Consider the following 7,500-nt stretch of genomic DNA (forward strand, 5'->3'; position numbering starts at 1 on the left):
AAGGGAGGCAGAATGGGTAGTCCAGGGGAAGGGAGGGAAGCTGGGTAGACCAGGGGAAGGGAGGCAGAGTGGGTAGTCCAGGGGAAGGGAGGGGGCTGGGTAGACCGGGGAAGGGAGGCAGAGTGGGTAGTCCAGGGGAAGGGAGGAGGCTGGGTAGTCCAGGGGAAGGGAGGAGGCTGGGCAGACCAGGGAAGGGGAGGCAGAGTGGGTAGTCGAGGGGAAGGGAGGGAGGGTTGGGTAGTCCAGGGGAAGGGAGGGAGGCTGGGTAGACCAGGGAAAGGGAGGGAGGCTGGGTAGACCAGGGGGAAGGGAGGAGGCTGGGTAGACCAGGGAAAGGGAAGGAGGCTGGGTAGACCAGGGAAGGGAGGCAGAGTGGGTAGTCCAGGTGAAGGGAGGCAGAGTGGGTAGACCAGGGGAAGGGAGGGAGGCTAGGCAGACCAGGGGAAGGGAGGAGGCTGGGTAGACCAGGGGAAGGGAGGAGGGCTGGGTAGACCAGGGGGAGGGAGGGAGGCTGGGTAGACCAGGGGAAGGGAGGGAGGCTGGGTAGACCAGGGGAAGGGAGGGAGGCTGGGTAGACCAGGGGAAGGGAGGGGAGGCTGGGCAGACCAGGGAAGGGAGTGAGGCTGGGTAGACCAGGGGAAGGGAGAGGCTGGGTAGTCCAGGGGAAGGGAGGGAGGCTGGGTAGACCAGGGAAGGGAGGGAGGCTGGGTAGACCAGGGAAAGGGAGGAGGCTGGGTAGACCAGGGGAAGGGAGGGAGGCTGGGAAGTCCAGGGGAAGGGAGGGAGGCTGGGTAGACCAGGGGAAGGGAGGCAGTGTGGGTAGACCAGGGGAAGGGAGGGAGGCTGGGTAGACCAGGGAAGGGAGGCAGAGTGGGTAGACCAGGGGATGGGAGGGAGGCTGGGTAGACCAGGGGAAGGGAGGCAGAGTGGGTAGACCAGGGGAAGGGAGGGAGGCTGGGTAGTCCAGGGGGAAGGGAGGCAGAGTGGGTAGACCAGGGGAAGGGAGGGAGGCTGGGTAGACCAGGGAAAGGGAGGGAGGCTGGGTAGACCAGGGGAAGGGAGGCAGAATGGGTAGTCCAGGGGAAGGGAGGGAGGCTGGGTAGACCAGGGGAAGGGAGGCAGAGTGGGGTAGTCCAGGGGAAGGGAGGGGGCTGGGTAGACCGGGGAAGGGAGGCAGAGTGGGTAGTCCAGGGGAAGGGAGGGAGGCTGGGTAGTCCAGGGGAAGGGAGGGAGGCTGGGTAGACCAGGGAAGGGAGGCAGAGTGGGTAGTCGAGGGGAAGGGAGGGAGGTTGGGTAGTCCAGGGGAAGGGAGGCAGAGTGGGTAGACCAGGGAAGGGAGGGGGCTGGGTAGACCAGGGGAAAGGGAGGAGGCTGGGTAGACCAGGGAAAGGGAGGGAGGCTGGGTAGACCAGGGGAAGGGAGGGAGGCTGGGTAGTCCAGGGAAGGAGGGAGGCTGGGTAGACCAGGGAAGGGAGGGAGGCTGGGTAGACCAGGGAAAGGGAGGGAGGCTGGGTAGACCAGGGGAAGGGAGGGAGGCTGGGAAGTCCAGGGGAAGGGAGGGAGGCTGGGTAGACCAGGGAAGGGAGGCAGAGTGGGTAGACCAGGGGAAGGGAGGAGGCTGGGTAGACCAGGGGAAGGGAGGCAGAGTGGGTAGACCAGGGGGAAGGGAGGGAGGCTGTGTAGACCAGGGGAAGGGAGGCAGAGTGGGTAGACCAGGGGAAGGGAGGGAGGCTGGGTAGTCCAGGGGAAGGGAGGCAGAGTGGGTAGACCAGGGGAAGGGAGGGAGGCTGGGTAGACCAGGGAAAGGGAGGAGGCTGGGTAGACCAGGGAAAGGGAGGGAGGCTGGGTAGACCAGGGGAAGGGAGGGAGGCTGGGTAGACCAGGGAAAGGGAAGGAGGCTGGGTAGACCAGGGGAAGGGAGGGAGGCTGGGTAGACCAGGGGAAGGGAGGGAGGCTGGGTAGACCAGGGGAAAGGGAGGGAGGCTGGGTAGACCAGGGGAAAGGGAAGGAGGCTGGGTAGACCAGGGGAAGGGAGGGAGGCTGGGTAGACCAGGGGAAGGGAGGGAGGCTGGGTAGACCAGGGAAAGGGAGGGAGGCTGGGTAGACCAGGGGAAGGGAGGGAGGCTGGGTAGACCAGGGAAAGGGGAAGGAGGCTGGGTAGACCAGGGGAAGGGAGGCAGAGTGGGTAGTCCAGGTGAAGGGAGGCAGAGTGGGTAGACCAGGGGAAGGGAGGGAGGCTAGGCAGACCAGGGGAAGGGAGGGAGGCTGGGTAGACCAGGGGAAGGGAGGGAGGCTGGGTGAGACCAGGGGGAGGGAGGGAGGCTGGGTAGACCAGGGGAAGGGAGGGAGGCTGGGTAGACCAGGGGAAGGGAGGGAGGCTGGGTAGACCAGGGGAAGGGAGGGAGGCTGGGTAGACCAGGGGAAGGGAGCAGGCTGGGTAGACCAGGGGAAGGGAGGAAGGCTGGGTAGTCCAGGGGAAGGGAGGGAGGCTGGGTAGACCAGGGGAAGGGAGGGAGGCTGGGTAGACCAGGGGAAAGGGAGGGAGGCTGGGTAGACCAGGGGATGGGAGGGAGGCTGGGAAGTCCAGGGGAAGGGAGGGAGGCTGGGTAGACCAGGGAAGGGAGGCAGTGTGGGTAGACCAGGGGAAGGGAGGGAGGCTGGGTAGACCAGGGGAAGGGAGGCAGAGTGGGTAGACCAGGGGAAGGGAGGGAGGCTGGGTAGACCAGGGGAAGGGAGGCAGAGTGGGTAGACCAGGGGAAGGGAGGAGGCTGGGTAGTCCAGGGGAAGGGAGGCAGAGTGGGTAGACCAGGGGAAGGGAGGGAGGCTGGGTAGACCAGGGAAAGGGAGGGAGGCTGGGTAGACCAGGGGAAGGGAGGCAGAATGGGTAGTCCAGGGGAAGGGAGGGAGGCTGGGTAGACCAGGGGAAGGGAGGCAGAGTGGGTAGTCCAGGGGAAGGGAGGGTGGCTGGGTAGACCGGGGGAAGGGAGGCAGAGTGGGTAGTCCAGGGGAAGGGAGGGAGGCTGGGTAGTCCAGGGGAAGGGAGGGAGGCTGGGTAGACCAGGGGAAGGGAGGCAGAGTGGGTAGTCGAGGGGAAGGGAGGGAGGTTGGGTAGTCCAGGGGAAGGGAGGCAGAGTCGGTAGACCAGGGGAAGGGAGGGAGGCTGGGTAGACCAGGGGAAGGGAGGGAGGCTGGGTGGTCCAGGGGAAGGGAGAGAGGCTGGGTAGACCAGGGGAAAGGGAGGGAGGCTGGGTAGACCAGGGGAAGGGAGGGAGGCTGGGTAGTCCAGGGGAAGGGAGGCAGAGTGGGTAGACCAGGGGAAGGGGAGGGAGGCTGGGTAGACCAGGGAAAGGGAGGGAGGCTGGGTAGACCAGGGAAAGGGAGGGAGGCTGGGTAGACCAGGGGAAGGGAGGGAGGCTGGGTAGACCAGGGAAAGGGAAGGAGGCTGGGTAGACCAGGGGAAGGGAGGGAGGCTGGGTAGACCAGGGGAAGGGAGGGAGGCTGGGTAGACCAGGGGAAGGGAGGGAGGCTGGGTAGACCAGGGAAAGGGAAGGAGGCTGGGTAGACCAGGGGAAGGGAGGGAGGCTGGGTAGACCAGGGGAAGGGAGGGAGGCTGGGTAGACCAGGGAAAGGGAGGGAGGCTGGGTAGACCAGGGGAAGGGAGGAGGCTGCAGGACTGTGGAAAGGGAAGGAGGCTGGGTAGACCAGGGAAGGGAGGCAGAGTGGGTAGTCCAGGGTGAAGGGAGGCAGAGTGGGTAGACCAGGGGAAGGGAGGGAGGCTAGGCAGACCAGGGGAAGGAGGGAGGCTGGGCAGACCAGGGGAGGGAGGGGAGGGAGGGAGGAGGCTGGGTAGACCAGGGAAGGGAGGGAGGCTGCAGACCAGGAAGGAGGAGGCTGGGTAGACCAGGGAAGGGAGGGAGGCTGGGTAGACCAGGAAGGGAGGAGGCTGGGTAGACCAGGGGAAGGGAGGAAGGCTGGGCAGTCCAGGGGAAGGGGAGGGAGGCTGGGTAGACCAGGGGAAGGGGAGGGAGGCTGGGCGGACCAGGGAAAGGGAGGGAGGCTGGGTAGACCAGGGAAGGGAGGGAGGATGGGAAGTCCAGGGAAGGGAGGGAGGCTGGGTAGACCAGGGGAAGGGAGGCAGTGTGGGTAGACCAGGGGGAAGGGAGGGAGGCTGGGTAGACCAGGGAGGCAGAGTGGGTAGACCAGGGGAAGGGAGGGAGGGCTGGGTAGACCAGGGGAAGGGAGGCAGAGTGGGGTAGACCAGGGGAAGGGAGGGAGGCTGGGCAGTCCAGGGGAAGGGAGGCAGAGTGGGTAGACCAGGGAAGGAGGGAGGCTGGGTAGACCAGGGAAAGGGGAGGGGAGGCTGGGTAGACCAGGGAAAGGGAGGGAGGCTGGGTAGACCAGGGAAGGGAGGGAGGCTGGGCAGACCAGGGAAGGGAGGGAGGCTGGGTAGACCAGGGAAAGGGAAGGAGGCTGGGTAGACCAGGGGGAAGGGAGGCAGAGGGGTAGTCCAGGTGAAGGAGGCAGAGTGGGTAGACCAGGGAAGGGAGGGAGGCTAGGTAGACCAGGGGAAGGGAGGGAGGCTGGGTAGACCAGGGAAGGGAGGGAGGCTGGGCAGACCAGGGGGAGGGAGGGAGGCTGGGTAGACCAGGGGAAGGGAGGGAGGCTGGGCAGACCAGGGAAGAGGGAGGCTGGGTAGACCAGGGGAGGGGAGTGAGGCTGCAGACCAGGGAAAGGGAAGGGAGGCTGGGTAGACCAGGTGAAGGGAGGAGGCTGTGTAGACCAGGGGAAGTGAGGCAGAGTGGGTAGTCCAGGGAAGGGAGGGAGGCTGGGTAGACCAGGGAAAGGTGAAGGAGGCTGGGTATACCAGGGGAAGGGAGGGAGGCTGGGTAGACCAGGGGAAGGGAGGGAGGCTGGGTAGACCAGGAAGGGAGGAGGCTGGGTAGACCAGGGAAAGGGAAGCAGGCTGGGTAGACCAGGGAAGGGAGGGAGGCTGGGTAGAGCAGGGGAAGGGGAGGGAGGCTGGGTAGACCAGGAAGGGAGGGAGGCTGGGTAGACCAGGAAGCGAGGATGCTGGGTAGACCAGGGGAAGGGAGGGAGGCTGGGTAGACCAGGGAAAGGGAAGGAGGCTGGGCAGACCAGGGGAAGGGGAGGGAGGCTGGGTAGACCAGGGGAAGGGAGGGAGGCTGGGCAGACCAGGGGAAGGGAGGGAGGCTGGGTAGACCAAGGGAGGGGGCTGGGTAGACCAGGGAAGGGAAGGAGGCTGGGTAGTCCAGGGGAAGGAAGGAGGCTGGGTAGTCCAGGGTAAGGGGAGGGAGGCTGGGTAGACCAGGGAAGGGAGGGAGGCTGGGTAGACCAGGGGAAGGGAGGAGGCTGTAGACCAGGGGAAGGGAAGCAGAGTGGGTAGACCAGGGGAAGGGAGGAGGCTGGGTAGACCAGGGGAAGGGAGGCAGGAGTCGGTAGACCAGGGAAGGGAGGGAGGCTGGGTAGACCAGGAAGGAGGCAGAGTGGATAGACCAGGGGAAGTGAGGGAGGCTGGGTAGACCAGGGGAAGGGAGGCAGAGGGTAGACCAGGGAATGGAGGAGGCTGGGTAGTCCAGGGGGAAGGGAGGGAGGCTAGGTAGACCAGGGGAAGGGGAGGGAGGCTGGGCAGACCAGGGGAAGGAGGCAGAGTGGGTAGACCAGGGGAAGGGAGGGAGGCTGGGTAGACCAGAGGAAGGGAGGGAGGCTGGGTAGACCAGGGAAGGGAGGCAGAGTGGGTAGACCAGTGGAAGGGAGGGAGGCCCTGGGTAGACCAGGGAAGGGAGGCAGAGTCGGTAGACCAGGGGAAGGGAGGGAGGCTGGGTAGACCAGGGGAAGGGAGGCAGAGTGGATAGACCAGGGGAAGTGAGGGAGGCTGGGTAGACCAGGGAAGGAGGCAGAGTGGGTAGACCAGGGGAAGGGAGGGAGGCTGGGGTAGTCCAGGGGAAGGGAGGGAGGCTGCAGACCAGGAAGGGAGGGAGGCTGGGTAGACCAGGGGAAGGGAGGCAGAGTGGGTAGACTAGGGGGAAGGGAGGGAGGCTGGGTAGACCAGGGGAAGGGAGGGAGGCTGGGTAGACCAGGGGGAAGGGGAAGGGGAGGCTGGGTAGACCAGGGAAGGGAGGGATGCTGGGTAGTCCAGGGGAAGGGAGGGAGGCTGGGTAGACCAGGGGAAGGGAGGCAGAGTGGGTAGACCAGGGGAAGGGAGGGATGCTGGGTAGACCAGGGGGAAGGGAGGCAGAGTGGATGGACCAGGGGAAGTGAGGGAGGCTGGGTAGACCAGGGGAAGGGAGGCAGAGTGGGTAGACCAGGGGAAGGGAGGGAGGCTGGGTAGACCAGGGGAAGGGAGGCAGAGTGGGTAGACCAGGGGAAGGAGGGAGGCTGGGTAGACCAGGAGGAAGGGAGGGAGGCTGGGTAGACCAGGGAAGGGAGGCAGAGTGGGTAGACCAGTGGAAGGGGAGGAGGCTGGGTAGACCAGGGGAAGGGAGGCAGAGTCGGTAGACCAGGGGAAGGGAGGGAGGCTGGGTAGACCAGGGGAAGGGAGGCAGAGTGGGTAGACCAGGGGAAGGGAGGGAGGCTGGGTAGTCCAGGGAAGGGAGGGAGGCTGGGTAGACCAGGGGAAGGGAGGGAGGCTGGGTAGACCAGGGGAAGGTAGGCAGAGTGGGTAGACCAGGGAAGGGGAGGAGGCTGGGTAGACCAGGGGAAGGAGGGAGGCTGGGTAGAGCCAGGAAGGAGGGATGCTGGGTAGACCAGGGGAAGGGGGAGGGAGGGAGGCTGGGCAGACCAGGGGAAGGGAGGGAGGCTGGGTAGACCAGGGGGAAGGGAGGAGGCTGGGTAGACCAGGAAGGGAGGGATGCTGGGTAGACCAGGGGAAGGGAGGGAGGGAGGCTTGGTAGACCAGGAAGGGAGGGATGCTGGGTAGACCCAGGGAAGGGAGGGAGGAGGCTGGGTAGACCAGGGAAGGGAGGGAGGCTGGGTAGTCCAGGGGAAGGGAGGGAGGCTGGGTAGACCAGGGGGAAGGGAGGGAGAGCGGTGAAAGGTTGTTTTCTGTCATTAATAATATTTTGGAACTGAGGAGGGAGTTTAAAGATGTTTCCCTCATCAGTAACACCATCCATATATTTCCCTCATCAGTAACACCATTACATATATTTCCTCATCAGTGACATGGTTAAAGATGTGTCCCTCATCAGTGACATGTTTAAAGCTGTGTCCCATCAGTGACATGTTTAAAGATCGTCCCTCATCAGTAATACCATTAAATATGTTTTACCTCATCGGTGGTTAAAAGATGTGTCCCTCATCAGTGACATGGTTAAAGATGTGTCCCTCATCAGTGACATGGTTAAAGATGTGTCCCTCATAAGTGACAGGGTTAAGATGTGTCCCTCATCAGTGACATGGTTAAAGATGTGTCCCTCATCAATGACATGGTTAAAGATTATTCCCTCATAAGTGGTAGGGTTAAAGATGTGTCCCTCACCA

This window comes from Oncorhynchus masou, unplaced genomic scaffold (assembly GCF_036934945.1).
Source record: "Oncorhynchus masou masou isolate Uvic2021 unplaced genomic scaffold, UVic_Omas_1.1 unplaced_scaffold_7204, whole genome shotgun sequence".
NCBI classification, from domain to species: Eukaryota; Metazoa; Chordata; class Actinopteri; order Salmoniformes; family Salmonidae; genus Oncorhynchus; species Oncorhynchus masou.